The sequence below is a fragment of the Salvelinus namaycush genome, chromosome 26 (assembly GCF_016432855.1).
Source record: "Salvelinus namaycush isolate Seneca chromosome 26, SaNama_1.0, whole genome shotgun sequence".
Taxonomy (NCBI): domain Eukaryota; kingdom Metazoa; phylum Chordata; class Actinopteri; order Salmoniformes; family Salmonidae; genus Salvelinus; species Salvelinus namaycush.
Window position 1 is genome coordinate 32,367,055 of NC_052332.1, and position 16,015 is coordinate 32,383,069.

Below are 16,015 nucleotides of genomic sequence, written 5' to 3' on the forward strand. Positions count from 1 at the left end.
GCACACCGCCTACCACTTCCGAGTATACTACTCGCCAATGTCCAGTCTCTAGACAACAAGGTGGATGAAATAATGTCAAGGGTTGCCTTACAGAGAGACATCAGAGATTGTAACATTTTCTGTTTCACGGAAACATGGCTCTTTCGGGATATGTTGTTGGAGTCGTTATGCCACTGGGTTTCTTCATGCGTCGCACCGACAGAAATAAACACCTCTCTGGGAAGAAGAAGGGCTTCATGATTAACGACTCATGGTATAACCATAACAACATACAGGAACTCAAGTCCTTCTGCTCACCCGACCTAGAATTCCTTACAATCAAATGCAGACCATATCATCTCCCAAGAGAATTCTCGTCAGTTATCGTCACAGCTGTGTATATACCCCCTCAAGCAGATACCACAACTGCCCTCAAGGAACTTCACTGGACTCTATGTAAACTGGAAACCATATATCCTGAGGCTGCATTTATTGTAGCTGGGGATTTTAACAAAGCAAATTTGAGAACAAGGCTAAGATAAATTCTATCAGCATATTGATTGCAGCACTCACGCGGGCAATACACTCGATCACTGCTACTCTAACTTCCGCGATGCATACAAAGCCCTCCCCCGCCCTCCCTTCGGCAAATCCGACCACGACACCATCTTGCTCCTACCGTCTTATAGGCAGAAACTCAAACAGGATGTACCAGTGACAAGAACCATTCAACGCTGGTCTGACCAATCGGAATCCACGCTTTAAGTTTGTTTTGATCACGCGGACTGGGATATGTTCCGGTCAGCCTCAGAGAACAACATTGATCTATACGCTGACTTGGTGAGTGAGTTTATAAGGAAGTGCATTGGAGATGTTGTACCCACTGTGACTATTAAAACCTACCTTAACCTATCTCCAAAGTGGAGTTGCAATTCAATGGCCCTGACACGAGACGTATGTGGCAGGGTCTACAGGAAATCACAAACTACAAAAAGAATTCCAGCCAAGTCACGGACACCGACGTCACGCTTCCAGACAAACTAAACACCTTCCTTTCCCGCTTTGAGGATAATACAGTGCCACCGTCGCGGGTCACTAACAAGGACTGTGCCCCCCTCCTTCTCAGTGGTCGACGTGAGTAAGACATTTAAACGTGTTAACCCTCGCAAGGCTGCTGGCCCAGATGGCATCCCTAACCGCGTCCTCAGAGCATGCGCAGACCAGCTGGCTGGTGTGTTTCGGACATATTCAATCGCTCCCTATCCCAGTCTGCTGTCCCCACAGGCTTCAAGATGGCCACCATTGTTCCTGTACCCAAGAAGGCACAGGTAACTGAACTAAATGACTATTGCCCCGTAGCACTCACTTCTGTCATCATGAAGTGCTTTGAGAGACTAGTCAAGGATCATATCACCTCCACCTTACCGGCCACCTTAGACTCACTTCAGTTTGCATACCGCCCCAACAGGTCCACAAACGATGCAATCGCCATCACACTGCACACTGCCCTATCCCATCTGGACAAGAGGAATACCTATGTTTTAATGCTGTTCATTGACAACAGCTCAGCATTCAACACCATTGTACCCTCCAAAATCATCATCAAGCTGGAGGCCCTGGGTCTCAACTCCGACCTGTGCAATTGGGTCCTGGACTTTCTGATGGGCCGCCCTCAGGTGGTGAAGGTAGGAAACAACATCTCCACTTCGCTGACCCTCAACACTGGGGCCCCGCAATGGTGCGTGCTCAGCCCTCTCCTGTAATCGTTGTTCACCCACGACTGCGTGGCCATGCACGCCTCCAACTCAATCATCAAGTTTGCAGACAACACAACAATAGTGGGCTTGATTACCAACAACAACGAGACAGCCTACAGGGAGGAGGTGAGGGCACTCGGAGTGTGGTGTCAGGAAAAAAACAACTCACTCAACGTCAACAAAACAAAGGAGATGATCGTGGACTTCAGGAAACAGCAGAGGGAGCACCCCCCTATCCACATCGAAGGGACAGCAGTAGAGAAGGTGGAAAGTTTTAAGTTCCTCGGCGTACACATCACAGACAAACTGAAATGGTCCATCCACACAGAGTGTGGTGAAGAAGGTGCAACAGCTGAATAAATTTGGCTTGTCACCCAAAACCCTGCTAAACTTTTACAGATGAACAATCGAGAGCATCCTGTCGGGCTGTATCACCGCCTGGTACGGTAACTGCACCACCCTCAACCACAAGGCTCTCCAGAGGGTAGTGCGGTCTGCACAACGCATCACCTGGGGAAAACTACCTGCCCTCCATGACACCTACACCACCCGATGTAGAAGGAAGGCCTAAAAGATCATCAAAGACAACAACTACCCGAGCCACTGCCTGTTCACCCTGCTACCATCCAGAAGGCGAGGTCAGTACAGATGCATCAAAGCTGGGACCGAGAGACTGAAAAACAGCTTCTATCTCAAGGCCATCAGACTGCTAAACAGCAATCACTAACTCAGAGAGGCTGTTGCCTACATTGAGACCCAATCACTGGCCACTTTAATAAATCGATCACAAGTCTCTTTAAACAATGCCACTTTAAATAAGGCCACTTTAATAATGTTTACAAATCTTCCATTACTCATATCATATGTATATACTGTATTTTAGACCATCTATTGCACTTTGACTATGCCGCTCGGCCATAGCTCATCCATATATTTATATTTACATATTCTCATTCACCCCTTTAGATTTGTGTGTAGTTGTTAGGGAATTGTTAGATTACTTGTTAGATATTACTGCACTGTCGGGAACTAGAAGCACAAGCATTTCGCTACACTCGCATTAACATCTGCTAACCATGTGTGTGTGACCAGTAAAATTTGATTTGATAATCTTGCTCTGATTTGTCATCCTGAGGGTCCCAGAGATAAAATGTAGCATAGTCTTTTTTGGTAAAATCCATTTTTATATTCAAATGTAGGATCTGGGTTCTACAGTTTGAACCCCTGCTGTCTTTAGATGAACACAAAAGTGTCAACTAGAGAATAAATGCAGGAGTTTGCAGGGATTTGTAGTTTTCATGATGTCTAATTTGAAGCTACTAAGCATTTCCGAATCTGAGAGTAAATAGAGCCGACGATATTGAAAAAAGTCACCTTGTCTGAGAGAGATATACATGGTTATCAAAACCACAGGCCTTATTTTAAGTGTTTCTAAAATACCCTATTGGAAAAATAAATGGTGGATAAACTATTTGTGTCACGCCCTGATCTGTTTCACCTGTCCTTGTGCTTGTCTCCACCCCCTCCAGGTTTCGCCCATCTTCCCCACTTATCCTCTGGGTATTTATACCTGTGTTTTCTGTCTGTCTGGGCCATTTCGTCTTGTTTGTCAAGCTTACCAGCGGTTGTCCTATCAGCTCCTGTCTTTTCCCAGCTTTTCTTTTTCTCGTCTTCCTGGTTTTTGACCCTTGCCTGTCCTGACCCTGTACCCGCACGCCTGACCTCTCTGCCTGTCCCTGACCCTGCCTACCATCCTGTACCTTTGCTCCACCTCTGGATTACTGAACTCTGCCTGAGCCTGCCTGCTGTCCTGTACCTTTGCTCCACCTCTGGATTATCGACCCCTGCCTACCTTGACCTGTCATTTGCCTGCCCCTGTTACAATTTGAACAATGTTCCCTGTTTGATCGCTAGGTTTGATGGTTATTATATCACCTACAATTTGAACAATGTTCCCTGTTTGACCGCTAGGTTTGATGGCTATTATATCACCTCCACTGTGGGGCTCTATAGCACCCTCTCCTCTTTCTTTGAGTGTTGGTGATTTGGGCCTGGTCTGTGATAATCAATATGTCTTTCGCCTCTGACTCATGGAAGTAGAAGTTTAGTGATAGCTGTTCTGATGTCCAGAAGCTCTTTATGGTTGTAGGAAACGATGGTGGAAACATTATGTACAAGAAAAGTTCAGATAAGCGAAAAAAAAATAGACAAAATAGCACAATTATCCAGGAGCCAATAAAACGGCTGCTATTCACTCCAGCGTCATTTCATCATTGGATTACACATCTTGTATCAGACTAAAAATGAAATAACCTTCCAAAAGAAGGACCACAATGGCATCTCAGCTTTCTCTCTCATCTATCTGCACTGCTCTACTCCTTCCACATACACAGTAATATTATATTTGGGCCAATCACTGACTGGGTTTGTGCCCCAGAGGTGGCATGCCAAAGTGGATGAGATAGCCATTATAAAATAAAAACCTTGGGTAAAACTAGCCTTGAGCCGCCCTCCACTTGATAAAAACCTTGGCTGTACTGTAACTAAACCTCTGCTGTAACTCTAATGTACAGTTAATTTTACCCTGGTCTTCTACACTTAACAGATATAAAGAAATGTCTGTATCAAAAATCTTATCAAAACACACACACAACTCCTACCATAAAGATAAAGTACAAATAAATGCTTGTGCCAAATGTGGGCATACAACTGATTGAGTAACTACACAACACATGTTATAGTCTGATTATGTACTGAATATTCAGACAATGTGTTCCTGAGGAACTACATGAATGGAGTGGAGAAGACGAGAGTTCTCGTTCATTGAGAAAAGGTGAAAGTATAATCTATATCTAAGTAGTTAGAGAAGTTTTGAAAGTAGAATCTATATCTAAGTAGTTAGAGAAGCGGTGAAAGTATAATCTATATCTAAGTAGGTAGAGAAGTTTTGAAAGTAGAATCTATATCTAAGTAGTTAGAGAAGCGGTGAAAGTATAATCTATATCTAAGTAGGTAGAGAAGTTTTGAAAGTAGAATCTATATCTAAGTAGTTAAAGAAGAGGTGAAAGTAGAATCTATATCTAAGTAGGTAGAGAAGAGGGGAATTTCCATCATGAACTAACAATCAAGAAAATAAAATGACACATTTGAGATAATCCTTTATTGTTAGCTTGGTCAATTTGATTTGGAAAGAAACAGATTATTAGATATTAGTTACATGTTCTGGCTCATAACAATGAATCATAAGGATGCAATATAGATATTGTTTTGGGGCTGATTTGTTAGAAAGGACTTGGGGACGGGCCCCAGGGCTTGGGGACGGGGAACAGACAACAGAATGTGAGGGCTTGGTGACGAGTAACAGACGACAGAATGTGAGGGCTTGGGGACGCGGAACAGACAACAGAATGTGAGGGCTTGGGGACGGGGAACAGACGACAGAATGTGAGGGCTTGGGGACGGGGAACAGACGACAGAATGTGAGGTTCTTGGGGACAGGGAACAGACGACAGAATGTGAGGGCTTGGGGACGGGGAACAGACGACAGAATGTGAGGTTCTTGGGGACGGTGAACAGACGACAGAATGTGAGGGCTTGGGGACGGGGAACAGACAACAGAATGTGAGGGCTTGGGGACGGGGAACAGACAACAGAATGTGAGGGCTTGGGGACGGGGAACAGACGACAGAATGTGAGGTTCTTGGGGACGGTGAACAGACGACAGAATGTGAGGGCTTGGGGACGGGGAACAGACGACAGAATGTGAGGGCTTGGGGACGGTGAACAGACGACAGAATGTGAGGGCTTGGGGACGGGGAACAGACGACAGAATGTGAGGTTCTTGGGGACAGGGAACAGACGACAGAATGTGAGGGCTTGGGGACGGGGAACAGACGACAGAATGTGAGGTTCTTGGGGACGGTGAACAGACGACAGAATGTGAGGGCTTGGGGACAGGGAACAGACGACAGAATGTGAGGGCTTGGGGACGGGGAACAGACAACAGAATGTGAGGGCTTGGGGACGGGGAACAGACGACAGAATGTGAGGTTCTTGGGGACAGGGAACAGACGACAGAATGTGAGGGCTTGGGGACGGTGAACAGACAACAGAATGTGAGGGCTTGGGGACGGGGAACAGACGACAGAATGTGAGGTTCTTGGGGACAGGGAACAGACGACAGAATGTGAGGGCTTGGGGACGGGGAACAGACGACAGAATGTGAGGGCTTGGGGACGGGGAACAGACGACAGAATGTGAGGGCTTGGGGACGGGGAACAGACGACAGAATGTGAGGGCTTGGGGACGGGGAACAGACGACAGAATGTGAGGGCTTGGGGACGGGGAACAGACGACAGAATGTGAGGGCTTGGGGATGGTGAACAGACGACAGAATGTGAGGGCTTGGGGACGGGGAACAGACGACAGAATGTGAGGGCTTGGGGACGGGGAACAGACGACAGAATGTGAGGGCTTGGGGACGGGGAACAGACGACAGAATGTGAGGGCTTGGGGACGGGGAACAGACGACAGAATGTTCTGAGAGCTCCTTTCTCCATCCTTTCAAGCCACACACACATCCACAGTGCTCTCATATAAAAGCACATTTTTTACAGGCGGCGGGGGGGGGGGGGGGGGGGGGGGGGGGGGGGGTGAAATGAGAGCTGAGATTTTGCTGAGGGGTCCTTCATTGCTCTGAGGCTGTGTGAAGATCCCATTCTCAGCTCCACTCTGCCTGGCTGCTACAATTACTGTGAAGAATCCAAATCCATCAAGGCAGCTTCAGGAAAATGTGTCCTTTTCAGATTGTTATTAGATTGTTTATGCAATAGTTATCTGGGCACTCCATGTGGCGACTCCATAAAGTACTCTGAATACATTAAAATAGTGAAATGGCACATATCAAAACAGAACCCTGGAGCGTGTTGAAAACCCCCCCCATTTACTCTATGGCAAAAGGCAAATTTCTTGCTTGCCAAGCGCATTCAACAACTGTCCTTGAATTTATGTGATATTTTATGTTTGTTTGCTAGAGCTGGAATTGGAATCACCATGCACATTCCTCCATGTCTGTGTTTTCAAAATACAGCCTGGCAGCCTGGATCAATTTAGTTATCTCTCCCTCTCCCTCCCATTCTCTTAATATATACAGTACATATCTGGAACTGCCACTCCCACTCCCACCCCCACCCATCACCTCCTTTTCAAAGAGTCCTTCCCCATGCCTTACCTGGCGGGTAGCGTTCGATGACAGGTTGGTTGTCCACCTGGAGGGTGGCGTTGCCACCGCTGCGTGTGAAGCGCACAACATGGTACTTGCCATCGCTAACTATGACAGCCGGCTCGCCAATGGTGATGTCATCTGTCCCCACGTTGAAGATCACATCGATCTTTCCATGTTCCTGGGGATGGAAGAAACAGAAGGGGTGTCTGAAGGGAAATGACAAGTGAGATATTCACAAATCTAAAAATGCTTTGACAATAGTGGCAGCTGCTATACCACTGGTGAGTAAGACATTGCCATAGTTTTTATTGTTACAGTGCTGCAGGGGTGGAAGTACCCTTGGTTGAGCAGCCCAGAGTTATCCTCTGTGACATAGGCATTATGTTGGACTAGTACGCCTCCATCGGTTTCCATTCACCACCTGCCTCCCTCTGCCGTCTGCAGCCCAGCTCAGGGTCCCTCAAATTGATCACTGTTGACTTGACCTTGCTGTTTCTCTTCTACCTGACCTGACACATTCCTTTCACTGAATCTTCTCTCAGAGCTAGAACCTCCATCACAGGTCAGAGTTACTTCCTCTGGCTGCCTCTGGGTGGCGCTGCTAGGAAACTGGGCTGGGGGGCAAAACACTTTGTGTGTGGGCACTGCGACGACAGGGCTGGGCACGTCTGAAGACCCTGTGATCAGACCACAAGGTCACAGTCATAGAGATCCTATTGTAATTCTTAATTCTATGGTCACAGTGCTAATGTGGCAGTGTGAGAGCACTAAAGACTAGATCAGCTGTCTGACAGCTTCAACATTATCCCAGCCCAGTCTGTAAGATGACTCTCACATCATGCTACTCACAACATAAAAATGTTCCATGCTTGAAATGTCCACTTCTTAAACATGATACTAAAATGGAAGGCTTTCAGAGATTCACTCAACAATCAGTTGGTACTGTCAGTAATATGGTAAGTGGTATCTTGTCTCCATGACTTGGGAATTCATCCCACGTGACCATTTGATGAGTAGATCAGAAACCATCAGGCATGATAAGGGGTTGATCCATCAGTATAGACATCTGACAGGGGGCAAACTGCCAAGAGGTGTCAGTCACCGATGATGAGAGAATATGGGCCATCTCACCTCAACCACTTCAGTCTGAGTCCCGGGAGAAATCAGAAAACAGCTAGAGGATGATACTATGTAATATCCTGTAGTGTGATGATGGTTACCTGTTATCAGTTATCTGTTATCTAGTTAAAATAGTGTCTAGTTATTTGATTACTTTTCTTTAGAATTAACAGTGTATGGGATTTTCACAGTGTTATAAAGGTAACATCAATCCCAACCAGTGCCACTCCATCACATCAGTGTTGTGAACTGACAGAACCTTTGGGTGACTCCACCACAGCCACCACCCATACTACCCAGTGTCCTCCTGCTCCTCTGACTTCTCCCCTTGGTAACCCCCAACAGTTTAATGGAGATTTCCCTGGAGATAGCAGTTCAGTTAGGGGTCAAGAGCAAGCTCCTCAGTCTGCATTCCTCACATTAAGCACTGTGATTCTTCCTGAACCCACAAAGCAGTGGGGGAAATGAACCAAAGCCCAGTGTTGCCTGACAAGAAGAGCCCCTCCTGAGCACCATACATTTCTCATGCGGAAAGATCCCCTTTGTGTGATGTTCAATGACCCCATCAGTTCTTTTCATGGAGATTCAGGGTGACATTTCCCCTTGAGAAGCAGGGACCTAGGCTGGATGGTGGGGGCTGGAGGCTAGGGCTGGGGCTTGACCTGACCCATCCCTCTCACCGCATCTTCTCTCACAGCTGGAACCTCCAACACAGATCAGAGTTACTTCCTCCGGCTGCCAGTGGGGTGTGTATAGGCTGCATGGGAGGGCAGAAAGGAGAGGACATTTTCTTCTCGATTATTTACTGCCCTCCGGTTCACCCCTGCGGCGCCTCAAAATAGCTTGCCTGTACCAGTCAAAGGCATGCCCCTGTACGCTGTGTATAAAGCACAGGCTCAGGGTGTCTCCCACTCTTAGGCCATGGCCACGGTCACTGGCCCAGCTGCTCAGTGTGCGCTACTGTCCCCTCACCACTACCTGCGTTCTGTTCCTCTAATGTGCCATGCTGTTGCTAACACCTGTGTGTTCAGCCTGGTCCCAGCACACTTTAGTTCACATGACGGCGGTGGCGGGGGGGAATGCAACTTTGCAACTATTTAAAATGTAGGCACTGTGTTATTTATCATTGTGTCTGGGGAACATGGAACACAGCTAAGAATAACAGCAAAGGGGACATGTTGAGCTGTCGATGTGTGCTCACGTAACCATCCAAGGAGGAGAGCCCTGGATCTTGTTCTGTTGAGCAGAAACCCCCACTACGGCTGATTGACAGTCAGAGTCTCACTGTAGAAACCGTTTCCTTCGCCCACACCTCTGTCCCTGACAGTGACCCCCCCCCCCCCCCCCCCCCCAGCAGTGTGTGGGTGGTGGTACATTTAGAAGATCATAGCTATGTGAGCGTGTTCCTGTCTTCAGTGTGTTTGTGTGAGCGTAGGAGGGACTACGTCTTAATATGTGACTTGTTTCAGGAAACTAGGCATATGTTGAGCATCACTACTTCACAGGAGAGGCATTTGAACGTTAACTTTTTATTTGTATCAAAATGCGTTTGACACAAACGTGTATGCCATCTGTAAATATGAATACAATTGTTAAATTACGAGCCTAGTTGGTTAGCCACGGAAAAGGACAGGAACCTTCCCGCTAGCCATGATTGGCTGATATAATGGATGGGTTGGACATGCCGAGAGTTGGTCTGCCATGTAGCACGCTTCTGTCTATAACATGAGCTGCTTAGTATGTGTAGTTAATCCTTTCTAACGCTGCTTTTTTGAAATATATCACGTCGTAGAACTGAAAAAGTGTTGTTCTCCACTTTCTGGAGGACCGAGTTTTGAAATCAGTGGAATGCCCAGTGGAATTAGAGTATGATTACTAAAGAGATGGAGAAAATTCTAGCGTTTGATTGCAAATATGCAGAGTGTCGAAAAGAGAACACACAGAAGGCTGTTGTATAAAACACCTGTCTCTGGATTACATCTTCAAACTAAGGGCAACTATGGCATCCGTGACAGAGAGGGAGAAGCGTCCATCCATGTATACAGACGGGTAAGATAGTCTAGCTAGCTACATTTTCAGATATTATACATTTCTAATTTTGTCAGAAAGTTATTTTCATTTCAAGTTAAAGTGTACTGTTAGCTAGCTAACGTTAGCTGGCTGGCTCGCTAGCTAACGTTACATGTATGATCTGTGTAGTAATATTATTCGTATCTCAGAGCCATTTGCATTGCTAGTTATAGCCTTATGTTAGATAGCTAGCTAACATTGAACATGGTTGGTTAGCTACCTGCAGATTCATGCAGGATAGTAGGGTTATGAGTTGGGATTTATGGCTCATTGTTTAGCTAGCTAGCTACATGTCTAAACAAAATACTCTCTGCAAGTAACCATTTCACTACACACTTCTTTCTGTATCCTGTGCATGTGACAAATCAACTTGGATTTTATTTGATATAGTATGTATTTACCAGAGACGGTAATGTGAAGAACATGACCTACACCAAAGTCAAATTAGGATATAATGTTAGGCCAATGAGACAGTGTCCAAGTTCAAAAATCTTCTGGTAGAATGCCCTGCTTTTATTTCGTCAGACTCACAACTTCTGTAATTGGTTCGCCATTAACTTGGAAATAATTATCTTGTTGTGAATTTATTTTCCTGTAATAAATAAGACAAATTAGCTAAAGTGAAGACATTGTCAGCTATATGATATGGTCATTACTTGAACCATACTTAACGTTAGCTAGCTTAACGTTAGCTAGCTAGCTAACAATCTAGAAACGACCCAAAACATTGTTTAGAAAGTTGCTTTTAGTTGCCTGGTTTGCTAGATTGACATATAATAAATAAATTTTTAAACGGTGTTAAAATACACCAGTTATGCTGTTTTGCACCACCAGGCTGCTGATGTCATGCAGCCTGTAGTTTTTGTGTTTAAACGACAACGACAAGTTTGATGTCGGACGACAATAGAATGTTCATGATGTCACTGCGACAACTGTCGATAGACGTAGTATAAACCAGCATTTAGTCTTGAAATCTTCGGTTGTTTAGTACACGGCCCCATGTGAATCCTTAAAAAGATGGGTGGGGCTAAGGCTTAATTAAGAGGGTGGGAATGATGCTGAATAGGTGTAGACAAAGAAGAGCTCTCCAGTAGGTTTACCAACACATTCAGGCCATTTTCTCAAAAGTGAGGTTACAAGTTTATCAATTTTCAAAGCAGAATTACTTTCCCATTGTTCCTCAACTGTAGTGTATGATATACCATTTTCTAGCTCTGAGTCCAATGTAAAAAAACACAATTTTATATGTTGCTACTGTCACGGCCCCTCCTCTGCATTGCAGGGGCGGTTCCTCCTGCAGGCAGAGGAGGGTCGTTAGTGATTGGAGCCACCTGGGCTCAGGGTATTTAAGCTGCTTCACTAACCACTTTTGTCTCTCTCTCTCTCTGCTCCTCCAGGTATGATCCTGTTTTGTTTGTTCCTTTGTAGTTTTACGTCGTTTTCACTCAGTCATATTCACACACACAGATTCATGCATCCATGCACTTTACATACACCCTACATTATGATACTTCCACACCTCATTCCTTTTTCTTAGTTTAAAGTTAATTGTTTTTGGTTTATAATAAAGAACCTTTTTGATTGGCCTATACCTGTTGTTCGTGTCCCCTCATTTTGCCACAGGCTATGAGCCAGCCTGTGACACTACATAAGACAGAATCGAGCTGGTTGATCACATATGTGATGTGAGTATCATGTTGCACACTGCACTCCACACCTCCGTCCCATCAAAGTACTGTAGACTGGACCATGCCATGTTCTTAGAAAGAGGAGAGGGAGGATATGAACCCAGCCTCCTGATGCATTTCCAACAGCCAGGGGAACTCTCTGGTCTAATCTGGCCTGGAGGTACAGTGCCTTCCTACCAGTCCCAGCACATTGGTGGGCTGCTGCAAGGCAAAGAAAAAGGCCTGTGGTCTCTTCAAATTGTGGTCTTTGTGAATATTGCAGTGACTTGAGTTTCCCATGGCCTCAGGAGCTGAGGGCTGCAGCTAGCCGGGGACACAACTGCTCCTCCCTCCTGACAGCTGGATAATCACATTCAGATGAGTGAACAGAGAGATAAACCTCTTAGATGTAAGTCTTCCCAGCAACTCTCACATGCAAATGCACTCAGATACCATATACATTATACAATATTACAATTGCCACAGTGAAGACTCAGAAAAGGTCTTGAGATGGAGTTCCAGTACAAATCAAAACAAAGCTTCATTTGTCACATGTACATTATACAGTGTAAACTAATACCTGACAATTGGGTCAAATCCTAAATGAAGGTCTGCATGCATATTGGAAATGAATATATGAATATAGACCATTTAACTAGCTTCGGTTTTAAACGAGTCATTCTACATGAAAAGAGACCCTGGTCTCAATGGTGACTCCCTGCTTAATTAAATAAAGGTACAATTAAAATAAACATTAGAGAAACAACCATGCTGAGACATAACATATATTTCAGCAGTGATGATTCCCTGGAATAGTACAGTAAGCATGTACCAAAAAGAGCCGTTAAACATCAGATAGTATTTGGGTGGATTAGCAGAATGTTGAACACCCCCCAGCAACATTGTCTTATTTGGTTTATTGAGGCGCTTGAAAGTCACCTTTTCTTATTTCTTTGACATTCCCCTGTGCACAGCATTGCTATTTTGCAGTCTCGCCCACGGTTAAATTCTCATTCCCCTTGGGGCATGCCATGTAGAATTCATAAAGCAGCCATGGGGCTCTCTGGACCTAAGTCAGCCCAGCCAACCCCTACTCTCTGGGCAGGACAGCCATAAATCAGGAAATGATTTGAACAGGCCCATCTGTCCTACCTGATCACATACAACATGCCTGTGCTCTCTCTCTCGCTCTGCTGGCTCAATAGCACCACCCAGTCAACATGCTCCACAACACCTGCTTGACAGCTAACGTAGGGCAGCATGTGTCCTTGTTCTGGTGAATTAAGACTAGGTCTTTCATGGTCAGTTTTGTTCAGACGCTCCTGTCTGCATGTGCTTTGGTAATAACAAGGTCCGACAGGTTCTGTCAGGAGAGGCCATTGTTAGCCTCCCACCCTGCTGTTGTGACAAGAACATTGTGGGGATATTTCCCAGGCATCTGGCTTCCCACCGTTTGGAACATACAGACCCACTGACCGAACCACTCTGTCTGGGTGCAGCTGCCTGTACCCACCTGCATCTACTCTTCAGCTCCATAGCACACACAGTACAGATGGCCTATGGCCTTGTCATAACATTTGGGCCAGTTTCAAACAGGGGTTGGAACAGGTTCAGGGAACAAAACCGAAAACCAGAAAATAACAAAACAATTTGCTGAACAGAATCAGAACCGGGAACGAAAGTGATCTATGCTGTTCCAGAACCGCTATTTTAAAAGCATGGGAACCGGTTAATAATCTTATTTTACATACCAGACATTTTTCCCACAAAAAGATGCAACAAAGTGCCTGTGGAAAGCCCTCACTCTGTCCCTCAGAAACATCTCCCTGTCCCTGCCCTTTTCGAAGCATAGACTGCTGTAGCCTGCTGACGTTACAAGCGTGATTCAGAAATTAGGGAGAGATATATAATTGGAGAAGAATGGATTAACTTTTTCAATGCTAGTTAAGGATGCTATAGTTATCACGTTTCCCATTGGATTTATTAACTCCAAAAAGGTAAGACGTGTTGTTATTTAAATTCTGGTGCCACTCTGCACACACACGCTTGTTAGCTAAGTAGCTAGCTCGCTCTGGTCCAACTTAAGCCAACCCTCAGAATTTCAAAGACATTTAAAGTTTATTCATAGAAGCCCCTCCTCCGTAGGGGTAATTCTGTGGGCACAATTCAGATAATGCAAGTCATAACAAGATGCCCAGCACTTCAAGCCAAGCCTCCTCCACCACTCTCTCTTGCTCTCTCAAAATTTCAGTTGCATCTCGCACCGTACACTTGGCTGTCCAATCGATATAGCTCCATAGCAAGTTGTTCTATTGACACTGATTGCTGAAGTAATTTAATGTTGAGCTAAATGTACAAAATAAATTGATTTCAGAAGTTTAAAAAGGAACAGAACGGAACGCTATAAACCATAACTTTTTTGGGGTTCTAACCATTTCAAAACTTTATTTTGCTGGTTGGAACAGTGGAAAGGAACGAAAAACAAGATGGTTCTATTCAGAACTAAATGACTGGAAAATAATTTAGGTTCCAACTCCTGGTTTCAAAGGATAAAGTAGAGTAGTCATAGTTTCATTAAAAGCCAAAACACTAAACATTTCAAATACTTTGGAATACAAAGGGAGGCAGGTGGTCTAAATGTTATTATTCTTTCCAATTAATAAAGGAGTAACAAGTTGGATAGCGATGAATGAATAATGACTTGGTTACAAGGTTCCTGCTGAGATAACACTGTGAGACAAGGATCTATGTGACATAAGCTGGAGGCCAGCCTCTCTAAACATGCTGACTGTCTGATGCCACCCCATAGGGCCTCTCTGCCAAGGCTCTGCTCCCCCAAGGCACTGTCCTGTTACAACCTGCTCTTCAGAACTACACGTGACATCAGGGCTGCTCTGTGATTGGACTGCAGGGAACAGGGTATCCCGTCCTAGAGAACAATAAAGTCCGCTGTTTCCTTTTTCTCCTCACCACTCTATAGGGACTGTATCTGTGCACTGTGAACCTGCAAATATATGTGTATATAAATAAAAGACAGAGATAGCTGACATAGGTGATATGGATATGTGATAGCTGAGACAGGTGATATGTGACCCGATTCAGGAAACTAGGCATATGTCGCAAGTCACAACTTCACAGGAGAGCTGTTTGAACGGAAAAAATATTTGAGCAATCAAAATGCGTTTTTTTTGCAGAAATACCTTCTTGAACATGTGAACTTTCATTTGCCTTAATGTCAAACTAGTATGCCATCTGTAAATACGAATAGAATTGTTAAATTACAAGCCTAGTTGGTTTAGCAACAGAAAAAGTGAGCAACCTTCCCCGCTAGCCATGATTGGCTGAGATAATGAGTGGGCTAGACATGCCGAAAGATGAGTTTGGATTGGTCTGCCATATAGCACGTGTCTGTCTATTGGAGCTGGTCAGTATGTCAAAGTTTTGGTATTTTTCCTCATTTTCAACAGTGTGTGGGTCTCTATCTCTTCGAGAAACCCCCACAAAGCATACACAGCTAACGCATCCTATGGAGCGTGTAAAGAAAGACAGGGCCATTCAGTGGTGCGGTTGAAAATGGAAAGTTATGGGTGGTAAGAGACCCACCCTCCAGAGAGCAATTAGGAGAGTATGCAGCAGACGGTGAGAAAAAGCTAAAAGGTCCAATTGCACAGAAACAGGCCATACAATTAGTGTCAATTGAATAGAACATCAGGAAATGGGTCTATTTTGGTAGTGCTGTGTGTCTCATCTTTCTGCAACGTGCATCTTAGCTACATAAGCAGTCTAGTTTCGACCAATTTTAGAGGCTAGAAAGAATATCATGGGATTTGAAAATGTGAATTAAGCAAGGAAACATAAATGAGAGATGAGAATTTAAAATGGTGGAGATCCGCAAATCAAATCTTTTGAATAGCAACAGGCAAGAATTACTGTCACTCCAGGATAACACATTCAAGCTGCACTCAATAAAGGTAGCATCACTGGACAATCAAGTGTTGTAACAGAATAAAAGAGTAAGCCTTCTCTTATGGATGGAGTCCCATCTTTCAAGAACAGGTGTGGTTATTACACCATGCGCCGCCTTGTCACAGATCCCCCTTTGCTTTTAATCACATTTGTCCTGAGGAAACACACTGCTAAAAAGCTGATTTCCCAGAGGAGGGACACTGCCGCTGGCAGCTGCTCACCAGTCACAGACA

General features: G+C 44.9%; 1 pseudogene; it reads right to left on the reverse strand.

The window, feature by feature from the left end:
- Positions 1-16,015, reverse strand: part of LOC120021083 — a 105,304-nt pseudogene that overhangs the window by 12,902 nt on the left and 76,387 nt on the right.